This window comes from Pelodiscus sinensis, chromosome 2 (assembly GCF_049634645.1).
Source record: "Pelodiscus sinensis isolate JC-2024 chromosome 2, ASM4963464v1, whole genome shotgun sequence".
Classification (NCBI taxonomy): Eukaryota; Metazoa; Chordata; order Testudines; family Trionychidae; genus Pelodiscus; species Pelodiscus sinensis.
This window is the reverse complement of record NC_134712.1, coordinates 80,744,308-80,765,136: the sequence shown is the minus strand read 5'-3', so window position 1 is coordinate 80,765,136 and position 20,829 is coordinate 80,744,308. Positions and strand designations below refer to the sequence as shown.

Sequence of the window (20,829 nt, the reverse complement as noted above, 5' to 3'; positions counted from 1 at the left end):
ACCCAATGCTCTCCCCCTCTCCCAGAGCCAGCCCCCTCTAGGCCCCTCCCATTTTAACCCAATGCCTGGGTCTCACTGGAACTCCCACCTCCACAGCCATGCACTTCTCCTTCCAGGAACTGGGACGCGTTCACAAAGCGGGCACGTGGCTCTGAATCAGCCATAAACCTGAGAGCAGCATTTTTGTGAGCAAAGAGCCTCATGCGGCTCAAGAACCACAGGTTGGCCTCCCCTGCCAGCTTGATGTGTTCCATTCACCTGTAAGAGCTGTAGGGAGCAGAGGTGACAGGAAGCACCAGTGTTATTGGATCTTTCCCCTGCTCCACTTCCTCATGTGTTAGATCCCCTTTGCTTGCAGCAGTTAAGCCTTGGACTCTTGTGGGATGTCTGCATTGCAATAAAACACCTGCCTTTGGTCCACGTCAGCTGCCTCCAACTCATGGTGCACAGCTTACAGGGCTATAAAATTGAGCATTCCAGAGCTCAAGTTCCAGCATTAGCCCAACTGTCTACAACACCCTTGTTTTACAGTTCCTGAGACCCAGCTAGTGAGCCCACGTCTGCAGACCTGGGCCAGCAACAGGTGTTTTGTTGCAGTGTAGACATGCCCTTAGTCCTTCTGCTGAAGATATAGTTGATTTAAAAGGAAATTTGCCTCGGAGAGTTATTTTCAGGAGCACAGGATGGCACTGAAAACAAACTAATGCTACAGAATCTGCGTCTACCTACAAGGATTAAAAAAACCACACTTCAATTATTTGCCATAAACATTCTGACTGTCTATCCAGCACCTGCATTAATTGCCTGAGACAGCCCTCTCTGGGTCTAGAAACTATTTCAAAGGGTTGTAAAACAGCGTTTTCTTTTGTGAATATGAGAAATGAATACCTTTCTCTCCAACCTCTTGGGCATAATCAAATTCTCATGGCTACAGATAAAATTATATTTTCTCCTCAAATCAAGTGCAATCCATCTCACTTTTTGTCTCCCTTGCTCTGCCTGCCATGCCAAACATAACTGTCATTTGCAAAAAGAATGAAGAGCTTTACTTCTTTCTGCAGTATGTAGAGCTGAGGGAGTCATAAACCAGCCATTTAACATTGCCCTCTTCACTTGCTGCTCTTTTGGCATGTCACTGGCATGTATTTTTGGCAACACGTGGATCATATTACTCGTGCCCACTTTGTATGTCTGAAATGTGCACGGACAGTGACTAATTAAGGGTGGCGTCTGTTTCTCTAAGGCATGTAATTTTTAAAAAGGGTTAAGGACAGGTCCACAGCTGTTGTAAACCAATGGAGCAGAGTGGATTTGCACCAACTGAGTATCTGTCTCGTCTAGAGGGTGCGTCAACACTGTACCTGTAGCTTGAAATAAGCTATACCTCTTGAGCTATGCAAATTACATAGTTTATTTCAAATACATTTTGAAGTAACTTATTTTGAAATTAATCACTATTCTGAAATGTCCATTACTCCTTGTGGAATGAGGTTTACAGGGACATTGGAATAGTGAGCCCATTATATTTTGAAATAACGGGTGCGCTCAAAAGACATGGATTAGCTATTTTGGGATACCAAATAACAGTTCAGTGTAGATGTCGTCTGTTTAACAGTAAGGAGCCCCCCTTTCCCTTACTGATGAGTTAGCGGGTGGATCCCCTTCTTTGTCCTCTTTGCCATGCACTGGAACAGTTGCTACCATGCTACCTGCTTGTCCATTGCTCTCATTTTCCATATATACTTTTTCTTTCTGTCCTTCTCTGAGTCTCTTTTCAGTTTCCTCTTTCAGGTATTTTTCTATTTTCTCTCTAATCTCTTACTCCCTCTGCATGCTCACTCTCTCTCCCACTCCTCAGAGGATATTTGCTGATCGCATGCATGGGACATCCCTTGCAACTTTTGACAGGCAAGGTTGAATTGAGCGTATGGGATCAGACAAGCAATGCTTAGGGCAGTACAACATATGATGTCAGCTTTTTTTTTTTTTTAAAGTCACTGGGAGTTTTGCCACTAACTTAAGTGCATTTGTCACTGTATTCTTTTGGAAGCTACAAAAAATCATTGAGGGTAAAGTCCAGTGATCACTGAAGCCAACAATCAAGCTCCTATTAAGTATGATTGGATTGTAGATGGGGCACTGGAATTCCCCAGTGGGGGTGTCAAAAGATATGTAATTGCTTTTCTATTGTTCATGAAAATTATTTTACTTATATATACTGGCTAGTCCCAATTTATGGCTAACAACCCACAGGAATGAGCAAGCTTCAGTAAATGAATTTAAATGATATATTACTGCATTAAAAAAAGTTGCGTTCCTTTTTACATCAGAAGGCATTCTCATGATGCTGTACCATATATTTATGGTAGCTGACCATTGTGGTAATGTTTAAATTAAACTGAGAACAGGACACTATGGCTATGTCTACACTCAATAGTTATTCCAAAATAGCTTATTTCGAAATAGTATGTCTACACTTCAGGGAAGCCTCAAAATTAGTCTGATGCAGGCTTCTTTAATGTAGACATGCTATCTGGATTTAGAGCCCCAGGAGGAATAACTTACAATGGCCCTGGTAAAGGGCTATTTCAAAATAGCAGAAGTGGAGCGTCTATACATTCCTTATTTTGAAATAGCTGTTTCGGAATAGGCGTTATTCTTCATAGAATGAGGTTTACAGAAGTTGGACTAAGCCATCCATAATTTCAAAATTATTACAAAATAATGGATTTGCTATGTAGACACTTGCATAGTTATTTCGGAATAATGGCTGTAATTCCAAAATAAATTTGGTGTGTAGACACACCCTAAGGTATTAGATTATACATAGCCTACAGACAGTATTTATGAGTACTCTAATTTTTAAAACTGCTATTTTCAAACAGAAGGACAAAATCTAGTCAATTTATCAATAAATCATGTGCTCATTAGACTTTCATTACTATATACTTTGATCTCCTAATTCAGGAATAAAAGTAAAGTTTTCTTCGTGTATCTTTAGACTAAACTCTAAAACTGAGTCTTTTGTAGGATGAATTGAAGTGACTTTCTTTCAGAATGTTTTCTATGTGTTTTATGATGTTTACTCTTTTTTTTCCCTGGGGCAAATTTAGTGTTTGATCTTTGAAGTCCAAGTAGTTGTCTGCTGGAAATTATTGGAAGTTTTCTGACTTCAACAAACATTCAACGCATACCTAGCCAAGTCTTGGAATAGTTTTCATACAGGCTCTACGTAATTTGCCTCTAGAGGCAATTTAACAGGTGACTTTATTGCATCAATGTCTTGATTTATTAACAGCCAGTCTCATTTTTGAAAATAAGACTAATAATTCCTTGGGAAATTGTACTGCCTGAGGTTAATTCATTAGATAACACTAGTCCAGATTTCATTTCTCAAGAGCCTCAAATATTGTTTTCTTTAGCACACTCTAATGAAAGGAATGATAATACTTTTAAAACAATTTCATACTAAACTAACAATTACTGAATACAATTTAACTAAGAATAATGCATCACACTATAGTATGCTTTGGTAATTATTTAAGGAATTGTAATGATATCGTTTAAATCAAATATCAAGGAAAATCAATCAGTATGTTTTGCAGGCAAAATGAATTGAATCACTGAGAACTGAGCCATTGTAATATATAGCTTAATGATAACCCAGTCTGAAATCATGTTATTTTTGGTTTAAAGGTGGTGGAACTTCATCTTGTTACTAACTAAGGGTGTGTCTGCACAGCACCCTTACCTTGAAATAAGCTACGCAATTTGTGCTATGCAAGTTGCGTAGCTTATTTCGAGGTAATTTCAAACTATCTTATTTCGAAATTTGGCACTGTCTACAGAGCGCCAAATTTCAGAATAAATCACTATTCCAACAAGTCCCTTAACCCTCATGGAATGAGGGTTATAGGGACGCTGGAATAGCACGCCCATTATTTCAAAATATATTTTGAAATAGGCACGTTTAAAGACACAGAGTTGCTATTTCGGGATACTTCTGGAATCTAGAAATAGCCCCGCTGTCTAGACATAGCCTCACATATATAGTTAAAAGCAATGATGCACTGAATTTGAAAAGAATCACTAAAAGGAGGAAAGTCTGTGTTGCTGTTGCTGGCCATGGTGGTATGAAGAGTTTCACATTTTTTTGAAAAATGTTTAGAATCAAATTAACCTCTCTCTAATATGTCTTTGTCTTAGGCAGCAACTCTAGTGTATCTATGTGTCGGATGTTCAGAGATGCCATTTCCTAGCAACTAAAAATGCTAATTCATGACTTTGATTAAATTGTCTGGGCTAAGTCAGGCCTCAAAACTGTCTTTTTATGCCTTGGATTTATTTCTCCATTAAGATGTAAAAGAAGGGGTTATTGCTGCAGTTCAGACATCACATCAGTCTAGGTAAGTCATACAGATAGAATTTAAGGAGAAAAGAAAGGAAACAAGTACAATTGTGCAGCTTCTTTGTAATCTTCATATGGATGAAATGCATGTTGTTAGTAAGACCACTTGTCTTGAGGCATTTATACTCCACATAACATGTTTCTACCACATATAACAATATAAATCCTAAGGATTTATCTATTTAATTTGCTTAGGTTTATAAAACAAGAGGCGTCTTTCTAAAGAAACAACAACTCTGTCATAACATGTAATAGTACTAACAACCAGTCAATGTGCCCGCATGTGCACATGCGCGCGCACACACACACGCACACACACATGCACACACACACACACACACACACACACACACACACACACACACTCAGTACAATTCACTATATCCTGCTATAATATTTGCTTTGTCTGAATCCCTTTTGAAAAGGGTTTATAACATTACTAATAGTCTATCTTCTCTATCTCTTCTAAACTGAACCTGCCTCTCATAGATATTTCTATGGCATTGGTCAATGTACTATCTAGCAGCTGTTCACAAAGAAACAACTGAAACAGCACTGTTGAAAAATCAGTGACAGTAGATGTAGCAATATTCAAGAGAGAGTTGGGGCAATAGGAAGGAATCCCAAAAATTCAACAAGTTGTTAGAATGTAGATGTTAATTATAGCATTGTAAAGGACTAAGGAAGCTTACAGTCTGCAGACATTTAAAGATCCAATGAAACGATGTTTTGTTGAAAATGTTTCTATATGTTATGTTTAGAAACAATCCTAAAGACATAGGCACAGAAACACATTTGTTTCTAAACATAGCCTTTCTTCCTACTGGTCATTTCTCCCTATCATGTTCCAGTCACCAACCGTGGGTTACAAATTGAGGACCATGCATATAAATAGCAGGAGCAGACCATCTCCTAAAAAATGAAGATTCTGTTTACATGCAACCATCCCTGAAGATTTATTTTCTAAAGGTAAAATCTTTCTTTCTCTTCCTCTCAGCAGTCATGATGTACTGGCACACAAGGAATTTTCCCCATGAGGTTACAGCAGGTTTAATACCATTGTATTATCTTGTATGTGTGACTGCTTTCATTAATATTAAAGGGAATTGCACACTTTCAATGAGGGAGGAGTCAATCCTGAAAAGACATGTAGGATTTGGTCCTCTCACTTACCTATTTGAAATGTTGCTAACTTTGAAATTATCTTCTTGTCAGAGACTGTTTAGAGCTCAGTGCAAAAATACTATCCTTTAGAATAACCAACGTCACTAGCTTTGCAGAATTTGGATTTTTTTCCTGTTGGTTTTCACATTCAGAGAGGCATTTTTTAAAAGTGAATTGAGTTTTCAAAATGTTAATAAGCAGCTTAAAGACTATCATCTTTAGCAACAGTAATTACAGTGCTTTTACACAATTTACATTGCAGTTGCTGAGCCAGTGAGTTGGCTTTGCACTAAATTCATACAACTTCCTGTGGAATGTGATTCCCTCTTTGGTCCACAGCAGCCCAAGTTTGTTAGCTGTTAGGATATGCTGCAAGGCCCCACTTTCCTCCCTTGGCCAAATGGCCACAGATAGGACAGGATAGTGGTGTGTGCAGGTTCTGGTGAGGATTGTATGTGGGTGTTACATTCCATTAAGTTATATCTATGTTATTACAGGGGGTAACTCACAGTCTATTTATCAGTGTATGCTTAAGCAGTTGCTAAGAAATCCCAGGCTTTGCCTGGATGATCTTTTGTTGTACAGTAGTAAAAATGGAAATAGATAAAATTAATAGAGCAAAGATGAAACATGCATCCTTTTAAGGCGATCATATTGTTAAACTGAGAATCCCCACTCTTCTGGAAATTAGTCTCATTCAAGAACTGTTACAGCGTGGAGTAGTCTGCTGGAACTCTTCAAATAAAGAACATTAAATATGTGCCTGGATTTACTTACATGGGCCATTTCAGTCACTAACAGGACTACAAGTACTGTGCTGAGAAAAGAAAAGAAAAGAAAAGAAAAGAAAAGAAAAGAAAAGAAGGGCATTGAGAATTTAGGAGAAGAGTAAAAGTGCTAGGATCACAAGCTTACATAGGTGACAATTAGTGTGTTTCAAACCCAATAGATATAATTTTTCTCTTAATTTCCTTGGATTTCATCCAATTGCCCTTTGATTCTCACTGATGTTTATTGCTTTAATTGTCATAATGTATTTGACCAAATTTTGCCCTCATGTACAACTCCCCCAATGCCGAGCCTAGTAGATTTTGTGTGCTCCAGCCTGCAGGTGGGTGGATGGGGAGCTGGAGTGCCAACATGGGCTCCCCAATGCTGAACCTTAGGGGCCAGATCCAGGCAAGCTGGGAGAAGGGGGTGGGACGGGGGGTGTGCATCTGGCCCCAGGGTTTGAATTTCCCCACCTCTGGTCTAGGCATTTGTTTGTTTCCTTTAATTTTCTTATGTTTTGAGCATGGAATGATTTTTTTAACATCAAATATAGACTGCACCTCCACCATTCTTTGTAGTGTGAATCTTAAAGTTAGACCACCCTCCGCTACAGTGTTTTAAAACTTTTTTCTTTATAGAGAAAGGATTTAAATTTTAGCCATTTAAATTCACTTCAGGCTGACAGATGACATATTGCCTGTAGTTCATTACATTAACACCTGATGAAGCCTTGCTGAGCTCATTTGACTACCAGAACTCTTCTAATTCATGACTATTTCATAGCTGATAATACTGGTATCTGAACTCTGAGGAAACACTAGGGCTCCATCTGGACTGCAAGCCTCTTTCGAAAGAGGCTTTTTCAAAAGATACTTTCGAAAAAGCTTCTTTCGAAAAAGAGGAACTAGACTACAATCAGTACTTTCAAAAAAGCAAACTGCTTTTTCGAAAGAGAGTACCCAGGCAGTCTCTCAGTTTGCATTACATAGTGCCTTTTTTCGAAAAAAGGCATTATTCCTCGTGAAATGAGGAGTACCGCCGTCGAAAGAAAAGCCGCTTTGGAGGCAGGAAAAGGGAATAAGAGAATTTGTGTGCAGCCATCTTGGTCTTGTTAACAAGAGAGCAAGAGTCTGGCTAAGTCTGTGGCCTGACAACGCGAGATCTGTAATTAGACGCTGCCTTTGCCTCTCGCCTCCATATGGAGATAAGGATAGAACGCTGACTCTGGCAGGGACCTTGAGATAAGGAGCATCTGGGCGGAACTAAAATAACTGTTAGCCATTGGTGTTTGTAATGGGAAGGAGACTAATTGTTATTGTTATATATCTAATGTATATAAACTGCTTCATAATTGCTTGTATTGGAAGATCTCCCTCGGAGGGCTTCCCCCCCATCCGAACCAGTTTTTCCCTTGCTGCAGCTCGTAATAAAACTGCCTCTGGCTACTTGTTGCTTACAAACACAGAGTGAGGACAATGTTTTCTTCCACACCGTGTTTTTTCAATTTAATTTCGAAAGAATGTGGCTCTAGTCTAGACGCAAGTGAAGTTTTTTCGAAAAAAGGCTACTTTTTTTTTAAAAAAACCCTGCAATCTATACACAGCCTAGGAGGCTTAACTGTGGCCTGGCGTGCACTAAATTATTTCCTGTGTTTTTTATGTTCAGAACTGCTTTTAAAAAATTATTATAAAATGCAAATAAACCAAAGATGGCCTTTTTGTTGTCGTGGCGTTGTTTTGTTTTTACTTTATGTTAACCTTGGGGCCTTAGTTCTCAAAAACACATTTTCTATTGACGTCAGTGGGGCTTGGGCATAGGTTAGCATAAAACACAAGGTAAAGAGCATTCCTGAATCAGGCCTTTAAAAATAGGACTAGAACATAGGAGTTTAGAGTGTGATGATGATGTTGCTATCTATCTGCACTGAAGAAAAAGAGACAAGGTGGGTGAGGTAATAGCTTTTATTTTATCGACTTCTGTCAGAGAGAGAGAGAAGCTTGTATCTCCCACTGATGGATGTTGGTCCAATAAAAGATATTACCTCACCAATCTTGTCTCTCTAGTCTACTAAGACCAACCCCACTATAACAACACTATGTACTGAAGAAAAAGGACAAATAAGCCCTTCACCTTCTAATTTTCTTTGAGCTATAGAACAGCTAATCTGATTCTGCTAGGAGCAAGAGGGTGTCCCAAATAATAGTTCCAAAGAGGATGCAGAACAGGAGTTAATTGAACTTGGACAATCTGCCCAGTTACTACTTCAAGCTGGTGAAACTATAACAAAAAAGAAATGAAAGTCAATGTGCATTCAGAGCTCTCAGTACAGACCCATTAGTTTGTGCATTCTCTTATTTATTATAACTCTGGGCCTAACTCTCCAGCTCTGACTCTTAATGGGTAATGTTTACATGAGTACACGTTGAGTTTAATAGGACAACTCACAGGAACAAGTAATATGCAGAGTGAGCAAAAATTACAGAATATGACCCTAGTTAATTTGAAAATAGAGATACACATATATGTTATTATAGTTAAAAATGAGCTGCCATTATTTCAATGGAATTTATAAATGCCAATATGTGGCATAATGACTATGCTTACTAATGTATGAATGCCAACAACTCGTATCTTAGCAGTCAGATGCCTAATGACACTGGCATGGGGAGATAAAATAACCCAGAGCTGATGCTACAACATTAAGATATTTATAGAATATTACTACATTTTGCATCTTTGAACAAGAGGTAAGTTTCAGTACATAGGGCCATGCATAGCAGACATGTTAATTTCTATAGCTACATACAATGACACACACATGAATTGCAAGCCTAAGTTTCAGAGAGGTTAGTTTGTTTCAGCAAAACTCTTCATTGTTTAAGCCTGAGCGTAAAACAGTAATGTGTTATACAAAAGAGTCCCCAAATTGCTGGACATGACAAAAAATGAGGAGGGGAATCCATCAAAACCTTATCATTAGCTCTCTAGCTACAGCTGAGATACCTCTTCAGTTCCAAACACTGTTTCCAGGAATTTATGAATTGCCTTAGAAAATTACCTTTGGGGTTGAAATGTCTCATACTTTCTTGAATGTCAAAGTTGAGATTTAATCAGACAGAAGTGATGAGATCTGGAGTTCTGGTTTCTATATTAGCTCTACCTTGGCCTCATTTCACATATGCACTTAAAAGAAAATCCAATCTCATCTCCATAGCTGCAGAAATCCCACTGGCAACAAAACTTGTGCAGTTCTCTTATGTAAGGGAGGTGTAGCGAGGTCCGTCTGATGCCACCCTACGGCCCCCGCCTCCTCCAAGTCTGTTCCCTTAAAGTCCCGCCTCACGTTCGGCATCTCTCAGCTGTGGTCTCGCCCCCGGCTCCTGCCCGTCACCAGGGCGCGTCACCAGCCGGTGCCATGCCCGTCCAGGTGGGTTGTTTGCGGCCGCCGGGCTCTGTCTGTCTGGACCCCGCTCCCCGCCGGGTTCAGGGGTGCCAGCCCGGGCGCCGCCTGCTCGGGGCTCCTTCCGCCCTCCGTCTGCCTCGGGTCGTCCTGCGGGGTTGGAGAACACAGCCAGTCCCTGCTCTCCTCCCCCCTCCCGGCTCCCAAACTCGCCCTTTTGGGCCTCCCGGGTGGTGCTCCACCCCCCTACGCTCGCTGTGCCGGGCGGCCCCTCCTGGGTCTTACTGCCCTCCCGCCTGGCGTCCCGCCGGTCGGCAGCCCTGGGCAGCCCGCTGCAGCTGTGGCATCCCCCCCGCCTGCGGGCCCCAGTGGATCACCGCGGATCGCCGGCGTTCGGTCTGCGGGCGGCCGGTGCCCAGCAACGGCTGCGCTCCGCCTGCTGCAGCCATCAGCGTTAGCCGCCTGGCTGGGCTGAATGCGGGGATCGGCTTCCCCGTCCCAGCGGGGAGCAGCTTCCCCGCCACAGGAGGCAACTGGATTTCAAAAAGACATACAGGCATTGGGCTTGCCCTAAATCATGGGTGGGCAAATTATAGCCCATGGGCCAGATCTGGTCTGCAGGGTTAGTCTCTGGCAAGTCCTCACCTCCATGTTTACATGTACCTCTGCAGGTATTGGAAGATCGCAGCTCTGGTTCGCTGCGAATTGCCACTTGCGGCCAATGCGAGTGGCAAGAAGAAATGTCCCAGTCCGTGACACTTTCTGCTGCTCGTATTGGCCATGAATGGCGATTCTTGGCCAACCAGAGCTGCAGTCCTCCGATACCTGTGGAAGTGCAGGTAAACTTATCGGCAGCGGCCCGCTAGGGACTAACCCTGCGGGCTGCCTTTTTTTATTGCCCACCCCTGCCCTTAATCTTCACTTGACTTTACATAAATTTGTTGTTTCTATTCCATTTCCATCTTTTATGGACAGTGTTTGTCCATTATAAGAATTTATTGGACTCTGTTAAAGTTTCCCATTCGCTGGTAAGTTTCTGCATACACTTTTGAATTTTAATACCTGGTCTTTTCAAAGCCCGTTGGCAGTTGAGAACATAGGAACATAAGAATGGCTATACTGAGCCAGACCAATGGTCCATCTAGCCCAGTGTTTGGTCTTCAGACAGTGACTGGTGCCAGATGCTTCAGACAGAGTGAACAGATGCAGGCAGCTATTGAGGTGATCCATCTCCTCTCATCTGGTCCCAGTTTCAGGCTGTTGGAGCTCTAGGGACACGTGAGAGCATGGGGTTGCTTCCCTGGCTGTCTTGGCTAATAGCTATTAATGAACCTATCCTCCATTGAACCCAGTGATACTTTTAGCATTGATAACATCCTATGACAGGGAGTTCCGCAGGATGGCTTTGCATTGTATGAAGAAGTACTTTATTTTGGTTTTAATATTAATTGTATTGGGTGATTATTACTTAAGGGGGAAAATGATAGAGATCTATAAAATCATGAATACTGTGGAGACAGTAAATATGGAAGCGTTATTTATCCCTTCACATAATAAAAGAACTATTTCTTTTCTAAAATAAATTGTCCCAATCTTTTGAAATCTCTCCTCATATGTAAGCTTTTACATACCTCTCATCATTTTTGGTCCTTTCTCTGTACCTTTTCCAATTATATCTTTTTTGAAGTTAAGTTCTCTGGCATTGATGAGAAGTGGAATTCAGCATAGGTATGAAGCATTGGGATTAGTAGTTTTACTGGTTCTTGATTGGTTTAATGGCATTCACTGATAAGAAATAGCATCAGCGTTCCCATTTGGGAAGCTTTGTAGTGTACCAGTTACGAATACATTGGAGTGACTCAGTGTTTTAACCCCAAACCTTTCCTATTTTGTCACAAATCCTAATCAATAATTCTGCTTTTTCAGAATAATTCTCAGAGGACATATGATCACCTACTTAATATTCAGCGCAGCCACAACATGCTTCTATTTATTATTCCCATGGCTAATCCAGTTTATATTAAAATCTCAAATGACAATCCATTCTCTGGATTTTTTTCCAATTTAAATGTTTTTAATATTGAGCTAAACCAGGCTTACCCAAGCTAAATGACATGGTAATGATTTTTCTACAGATCTGAAACAAGCATTAAGAAGCTAGAAAATCTAGGGGACTTTAAGATGTTGTGTGAGCTTCACAAAAATTTGGCAAGTTTGTAAGACATATGGTGCTTTACGAAACTTTTTATTTCATAAATAAAATCCAGAGGGCTAGGGTCCCAGGAAGTGTAAATTAGCAGAGCAATACTTAAGTCAATGAGTTATATAAAACAAACCAGCTGATTAGCTGCCAATGGTGTTTTCAAGGAAAATACAGTGAAATCACAGGTTTTTCCAGAGAGGAAACCTGGCATAACACAAACAACGAAGAAAACCATGTGGTGTATATATTTTTTTGCACCCCTGTTGTTCTATTGAGCAGCATAAAACAACCCAGACTAGTGTACACCTGCATTGGAAATGGGGTATGAGTTGGAACACGGGACTGGGAATTATTGTGCCACAAATATAATGTATTGGAAAATGCATCAACGATAAAATCATTTTGGGCTGGATACTGGAGAGACATTCTTCTAGGTTTTGAAGTCCTTATGTACATGGGAAGCTATTGTGTGGTCAGTTATAACCTTATATGATGTAATACATTTCTTTGATCTATGCTTCTGTGTGGTTAACATAAAAAAGTGTAATATTATTTGTTAGAAAAGAGATTACATGAATGATCAGTGTTTAGCATATTTAATGCATTGTAATATTGGAGAAACTATTTGGGTACATCTACACTAGCCCACTAGATCGATCTAGGGAGGCTAATGAGGGCGACCAGAATTACAAATCAAGCCCGGGATTTAAATATCCTGCGCTTGATTTGCATGTTCCCAGCTGGTCGCCATTTTTAGAAATTGACTAGCCTGAAGTAACTGCCCGCGTCTACAAATGGCAGTGAAACGGGATTCTGATTTAAACCCCTAACTCGAATTAGCTGGTATTCCTCCTGCAATTAGGTTTACCAGCTAATTCAAATTAGGGGCTTTAAATCGGAATCCCGTTTCACTGCCGTGTGTAGACACGGGCAGTTACTTCAGACTAGTCAATTTCTAAAAATGGCGACCAGCCGGGAACATGCAAATCAAGCATGGGATATTTAAATCCCGGGCTTGATTTGCAATTTTGGTCACCTTAGTCTGCCAAGAGACAAGTAATAGTAGAATCAGTCATGGGAAATAGATTGTGGTAGAGTCTTGTGTAACTTAGGGTAGTCCAGTCCTTTGCCCCACTGATTGTGAAAGCATGCTGGCAAGTAAAAATGTGAACTACATGAGATTAACCAAGAACAAACTGCTTAAGCCCTTATGCACTAATAATCATATAACATTTGATATTTATGGTTTTAGCCCTGGGAGGTGAGACTTGGGATCTGGATGGTGGGGCTTGGGCTTTGAGCTCAGGCTTCAGCTTCAGTCCCAACAAGTCTAACACCAGCCCTGGCAATCCCATTAAACCAGGGTCGTGACCCACTCTGGGAGGACCTGGTCCATTGTATGAGAACCACTCTTCTACTGATTTAGGCAGTGCTCTTGAACTCTGATTTGTTAAGTACTTCCTGCCATAAACACACCTCTTCAGAATCAGTACTTGTTGGTAGGCAACTTAGCGACTCATAAGCAAAACTCTCAGCATCAATACAGTATGACTGTTCCATCCCTATCCCCCTGGCAGGGCTCCACTGGCCAGTTGTTAGCAACTTTGAGATATGTATCAAGGTAATGGCACGCTGTTGCAGGAATGGAATATTCAGCCTATGCTAAAGTGATGCTGATTGCTCTGTGCAAGATTTCTCCAAAGGCTGTCAGATTTTGAGTAATGGAACTATTCCTACTGCTAAGAAACACAGAGGAAAGCAAGGAAGTGAAATGTTGTAGCAACTGTTACTTCTTCTTTGCTAGGTGAACAAAAAACTCTACTATGCCAGTTGCTCTTTTGGCCCACCTGACATTCCCTATCATGTTACAGTGCACAGGCCAATTTTGCTCTAAGATACATCTGTGCAATTCTTGTGAATTATGCTCTCAGTTTTGTGTGTTGAATCCTATTTAACAGGTGTAAATGAGGGCAAAATTTGGCCATCTGTTTACTGTTAAGTCATATGGAAGCTGTGAAGCCTTGAATGTTTTCAGGATCCATTAAGATAACAACCACACCGTGTGCCAATCTGAGCCTCATTTGCAACCTTTCATCATCCTGAAAACAGTTGATCTGAGACAATTGGCATATCCCCAATGCTATGCTTCTTCACATACATTTCAGTGATCAGAATGTTCATTCGGAGACACATTATACATTCTACAATTCTTTACGACGAGTATGCCTTCAAAAAGAGAGGTTAATACATAACTGTGTTCTCTCCCAAAGGATTAGCTTAGCCTGTGGAGGGGGTACAATGGATTCACAGTTGGGCTTTCCCAATAAGAGCTCACATATGTGTGGACAATAAGATAGGAGTCTTTACTATATTTGGCATAAAAATGTGTGAGCACATAAGAGGTAACAAATAAAAACTTACTAGAAAACCTGATATTTTCAGTCCAAAAAAAAAAAATCCCCTTTAGAAATTTTCCCACCAGGAATCTATTTTTCCAAAGGCAATTTTGAAAATAGGTGAAAATGCATTTTACCCTCTTTCCTACAATTTTTTCCCCCCTGCTTCCCAACTGCTTCCTGAAAGTGGGCAAAATCCCACATTTTTGTTTTTAAGAGGAATACTTTCTCTTTAAAGTGTAACCATAACACAGGGGTGGGCAAACATTTTGGCCTGGGGACTGCCTTGGGATATAGCTCTTACAGGTGGGGGTCTCAGGAGACTAGGAGGGGATTTGATGTGCTGCTGCATGGGTGGGGACTGACCTATAGGGGAAGAGATCCAATCTCAGAAATAACATGGTGAACTCACACCTGCACAGTTGGCTCTCTGTGTGTTGGAAGAGGATGAAATTGTGAGCTGGCAGCTGGGGTGTGCCAGGCAGGCAGAGTGGGGAAAGCCACTAACTCTGCTCCCCAACGGGAGTGCTGGACAGGTGGAGTGGGACAAATCCCAATCTCACTCCCTGGCTGGATCTCAAGGGCCAGATTAAAAGGTCTTCCAGGCTAGATGTGGCCCAGTGTTGGCAAACCTCTGCCATAACACGTAAAAGTGTAAAGGCTACTTTTCCCTCTAAAAGCAACACTTTTAAAACTGTGCTACTGTTTCTCAACTGGCAACACCTGGAATACAGTATGTGCAATTTTTTTCCTTCCAGCTTTGCATATTTTTTGACAATTCTCCAATTAGCAAAAGATGGAAAATATGTAGAAATTGGGGGGAACCCCACAATTAATACATAAAAACTTAGAGACCATGGGTCTGATCATCTAGAGTATGTCTAGATTGCATTCTAAAATCAAAATACGATATGCAATTTGCGCTGCATAAATTGCATATCTTATTTTGATTTTATTTTGAAATAGGCTATTTTGAGACATCTCTTATTCCTCGTGGAATGAGGTTTATGGGGATGCCAAAATAGTGCATCTGTCATTTTGAAAATTATTTCGAAATAGCAGACATGTTCCTTGGATGCAATATCCCAAAATAGCCTTGCAGTCTAGACGTACCCTTTCTCTTAGTGGAAGGATGAATTTTTCAATCATGGTTTTATGGATCTGGACATGGATGAATCTAATTTCTTAAGTGATTCTTTGTCCATTCTGTTGGGAACAGGGAGTGTCTTTAGTAGAATGTCTCTGTTTTAGCACACCCACATGCATACAGACGGAAGCATTTTTACCCTAAGAGGTGACATCACATGTCGAAGTGACATTTTGGTATTAGCTAATAGTGTGTCTCAGCTGAGAAGAAAAATAACAGAAACAGAACTTATAGAGTAAGGTTTGTAAATTCTTTATCTGACTCACTCAGATGGCTTATATGAGACCTATTGAAATTCAGGCAACTGGTTATTTGTACACTGCTGTCTCATAACTGTGACATCTTTTGCTAGAGGCATGATTCCTATCACACCAAAAAAACTGTGGTGAGTGAGTCATACAGTTACAGAGGACTGACTGCGAAGGTAAGGGATTCACAGAGCCCAGTTTTCTTGTTTACGGAGAAGGCAGAAATGTTTGGCTGTGGACTGAGAGTGCCACTGTAGTTTCATTTTAGTTTTTTTAAGAGTCAGGTGATGAACACTACATTTTCAGCCATACTAGTCTAGAAAATAACTTCTGAAGAATACCATAGAAAAAGACTGCATATGTGGACTAAAACAAAAGAGGATTTATATCCTGATAAAATGTTCCGTATATGTGCCATGCTTGTGTCCCATGTATAAGCAACAGAAAGAATGTGAAAGTCATATTGAAGGGTTAGTGACAAAGTTATTTAGAAGTATTTAGAGCATTGCTTAAAATTATTTATTGTGTTACATGCAAATGTTTATTAAGTACTTAGTGATGGTTTTTCTTTTCACAGTTACTTGGAGCAGTTAATAATACATAGAATGGCCTCATGTAAGAAAATACTTTAGCCAGCACTGCCTGCAGAAAAAGAGTTAAGCTGGAGTATAGGATAAGTAGGATAATAATTGTGCATAAATTGCCCCATTTATACCTACAAAAATGCCCTCTATAATTATGTCCCCTGTCACCCATACTCTGAGCTTGGGAATTCGCTCTGGCTGTTTCTCCTCACTGAGTTTGGGACCTGCTTTTCATCTGATAGTAATCCCTAAATAAAGGCTCATCTGGCCTTCCTGCTCCTTTAAGAGAAGGCAGTACCCTTCTGTCCACTTTACATGGTCTACTCTCTTCCTGGGCTTGACTACTGTCATCTCAACTATTTTTTCCTTTGGGAACTGCATCCATTGTTCATGGCTGCCTCTTTAGATCCTTCAGGTGGCTGGCCTTGCAAGGACTTGTCCATGCAAAGAGTCACATTGATGCCACCATGGATGCTTCATTCTGCCGGTGCTTCTTGTTAGGTATCTCCCACTGTTTTACCTGCAGAGGTCTCTTCTCTCTTGGATTTATTTCGTAGCTATGTCTGGAGTCATTATGCAAGGTGTCACCTCAAACTCTCTTTTCCCCCTCTTATTGCTGTTGCCTGGATCTCACCAAACTTCAGAGGCTGCTCAGATCCCTTTCTTTTTGATTGTACGCTACCAGCCTGAGCCAGATACAAATCAATTAACCAGAAGAGAAAAGTTGCGTGTGCCCTTAATAATGCAGGAAAGGAATACATAGCACATGAAGTGTCAACTCTGTACAACAGAAATTCAGAGCACAAAACAGTAATAAAAGGGTTGAAAGAAGGGAGTGATATTGATCTAGATTTGTCTCTGAGAGAAGGATACTTCAGTTAAATTCATTTAAGTGTTTAATAGGATTTAAGAGCTGAAAAAAGGCCTGAATGTCAATAGCATTAAGTGTCTGCATAATGATCTCAGCTCGTAGAATCCATGAAATACAAAATGTGTGAATTATTAATCAAGTGGCTATATCTGTAAAATATATCAAGCAGATATGTCCGCATAAACACTTCCTTTAAAAATAAAGACTCTGTGTAGCTCATACAAGAACAATAGTTCTTTATCCAGTCAATAAAATCCATATCCCAACTCAGTAATTACTTAATTTGAAGAAAATGACAGAGTTCTAATTTGGCCCAGAGCCTACATGCCATCAAGCCAAAATGAATTTAGTAGATGAAAGTTCATAATAAATGCTTGTAAGATATCCTGAAATTATAATTTTCATTATGTACATTTAAACAAAAGCATTTGGATAAAAGGTAAACATACATGTGCTGATTCATGTCCACAATCAAGTTCCTTTATAAAAATTTGAAGGTGAATTGTAAATGCAGAAAAATCCTGTCTGAGGATAAGAACGCGTCCCCCCACATTAAAGGGTGCTATATTGGTTTTCCGTTCAGGGGAAAAGTATTCACATCACAAAAAACACCACTACAACTGGTTATAATCAATACTTTTTGTTGGACATTTTTGCAAAGGCTGAGGACCAAATGAATATGGAAGCAGAACTACCCTTTCCTGCCCCTTCGAACAAGTCCTTTCAGGTTCTAGGATAAGGGTGGGGACAAATTATTTTGAGGACAAATTTATTTTGGTAATGTTCTTTGACCAGTACGGCCGAGGAAGTCAGACTGCAAGACCATAACAGTCTCTTCTGGCCACAGAATTAGTGAAAATAGCTGTCTGTTTGTCATTATAAGATTTTAAAGTTTCAAAAAGTGACACAACACCAACACACTTTCCATTTGTGAAAGGCTCTTAACTTGCTCTCCATGTACTACTAGTATAACTATTAAATTCTCTTGTTACTAATTGCAATCTGGTATTTTGAGCCCAATTTTTCTCCCATGGTAGTAGGAAACTTTGATTTTCTTGGTTTTTTTTTTTTATTTGAGAATGCCAGTCATAAGTTACTTGAGCTTATTCCTAGAGTTTATCCTCTTGACTCTTAAAATTGGTATGTATTTCAAGGAACATAATTTTTGGGAAATTTTCTCATAGCTCTTCCTCTAGGATTGCCCATTTTGGTTGGATGTATTCTTGTAGATTTAATCAGATGACATAATGGTTAGTTCAAAATTGATCTTTAATTCTTAGAGACCTTACCTTCGTCCTATGCTGAACTTAAGGCTCACAAGATAGTATCCAAACAAATCTATTCCCCTGACCAAAGTAGGGTGCTGGTGGGTTCCCCAAAACGCTTTCCTATTTCATCTCTTCTCATATTCCAGTGCCAGGAATAGAATCCACCCTACCTCCTGCAACCTCTCACTTCAACACAGTTTTTTCAGGACGTTTCCCCCGGGACTGATAATCTTCTCTCTCAGGCCAAAACAAGCTGTGCCACCAATGGCACTCTTTCCAAGCTCCCAGGCCCTGTTGCAGCCAACTAACAAGTGGGTCCAAGGGTTTTCACCACTGACCAGGCATCTAAAAGACAGTTTGCAGTACAGCTGGAAGTGTTTGGCTCTTAGGTGCGGGAGTGGACATAGAAGGCTCTGCACACTATCCCTACTCTAAGCACCGGTTCTGCTGCTCCCCTTGGCCTGGAACTGTGGACAGTGCTCAGAGTAGCTTTGCCAGGCATCTAGTTTTCAGCTGGAACACCAGGTCGAAAAGTGCCCTGTTGGCATTCCAAACTGGGCCATTAAAAGTCTGGTTGGTGGTGCAAAAGAGGCAGGGTTAAGTCAGGGGACTGGAGTGTGGTGGTGGTGGGGAGAAGGTGGGGGGCTCCAGGTTGATTATTGCAGATGCCAGATCCCTGTGACTTCTAGTCACATGGGAAGCCAGGGAGGCTCTGCATGCTGTGCCCACCACTGGTGCTGGCTCCACAGCTCCCACTGGCTGTGAACGGGAGATGAGAGGGTGGAACCTGTGGGTGTGAGGCAGTGAACCAGGCCTCGCTGGTTGCCCCAGAGCCTAAGAGAACCTGTTGGCCACTTTCTGGAAATCATAGTATTTGCCACTGGGACCCTACACTCTGAACCCCCTCACACACACTAACCCTTTGCCCCAACCTAGATCCTCCTCTCAGTGCCTGCAACCCCCCCCACTCCATCCTCCTGCCCCAATCCTGAGCCTTCTCTTGCACCCTAAGACCCTCATCCCCTGGTCCACCCAAGAAACAACACACCCAGCTAGGGCCTGACTCTCCTTCTGCACCTCAAACCTCACATCCTCAGCCCCATCTCAGAGTCTACACTCCCACCAAAGCCCTTAATCCCCAGAGCTCCCTACCCCAGCCCACAGCTTTCTCCTGCACTCTAAATCCCTAACTTCTGGCCTCATAGGGTATGTCTACACTACCCAGCTAGTTCGAACTAGCGGGGGTAATGTAGTCATCCGCACTTGCAAATGAAGCCCGGGATTTGAATTTGCATGAAGCTGGCCGGCGCCATTTTTAAACACCATTTTTAAATGCCGACTAGTTCAGATTAGGAAGCCTAATCCGAAGCAGCTACTCCGTGCCGCGTGTAGCTGCGCGGCACTGGGTTCGAACTAGCCGGCATTTAAAAATGGCGCCGGCTTCATGCAAATGAAGCCTGGGAAATTCAAATCCCGGGCTTCATTTGCAAGTGCGGATGACTACATTACCCCCGCTAGTTCGAACTAGTGGGGTAGTGTAGACATACCCCTTTAGAGTCCACATTCTCAGCTAAGAGACCATACAACCCCCAGCCCAACCCTCTGCCACAGCCTGTGGTCCCCCCCTCCTGAACCACAAACCTCTCATCCCAACTCCATCTCCACCCCAGAGCCTTCACCCCCTCCTGCATACCAACTTTGCCTCAGCCCAGTGAACGTGAGTGTGGGGGGGAAGGGGAGTAAGTGATTAAGGGAGATGGAACAAGAGGGTGCAGGACCCCAGAAAGGGGGTCAGGTGGAGGCAGGGCTGTTTAGTTTTGTGCAGTTAGAAAGTTGCAGCCTTAGCACACAGCCCTCTGACCTTCCTTATGCTTTGGAGTTGGAAATGCTGGCTGCTTCTGGGAGTCATCTGAGTTAAGCATTGCTTGGATGGAGCCTGTACCCCAAACTCCGTCCTGCACCTCAATCCCCTGCCCCAGCTGTAAACCCCCACTTTCACCCCAAACTCCTCATCATAGCCCCACCCTGGAGCCCATACTCCAGATGGAGCACTTACCCCCTTCTGCATCCCAATCTCCTGCCCCACCCTGGTGAAAGAGAGTGATAGTGAGGGAGAATGAGCAACAGAAGGAGAGCGGCTGGACTGAGCCAGAGCTGGGGTCTCTGAGAAATGGTGGGGCAGGGGCAGAGCAGAGGGAGGGGCAAGGTAGTTCATTTATTTGTAATTGGAGCATTGGTAACTATAGTTGACACCAATGTAAGTATAAAAGCTCTTCTCCTTGCCCTACTTGAGACTCAATCTGGTTATACCTCCCCTAACTGTAGATTGTTATGAATATTAGCAAGTCAAATTATTAGTATAGTCAGTT

The 20,829-nt window shown here is 41.6% G+C and overlaps 1 long non-coding RNA gene across 1 annotated transcript in view; it reads left to right on the top strand.

Annotated features, from left to right (window-relative positions):
- The first annotated feature begins 5,264 nt into the window (after positions 1-5,264).
- Positions 5,265-20,829, top strand: part of LOC102461462 (uncharacterized) — a 136,064-nt gene continuing 120,499 nt past the window's right edge. The window contains exon 1 of the long non-coding RNA XR_003087335.2: positions 5,265-5,377. This is a non-coding gene — a long non-coding RNA (uncharacterized LOC102461462). The remainder of the gene's footprint in view (positions 5,378-20,829) is intronic.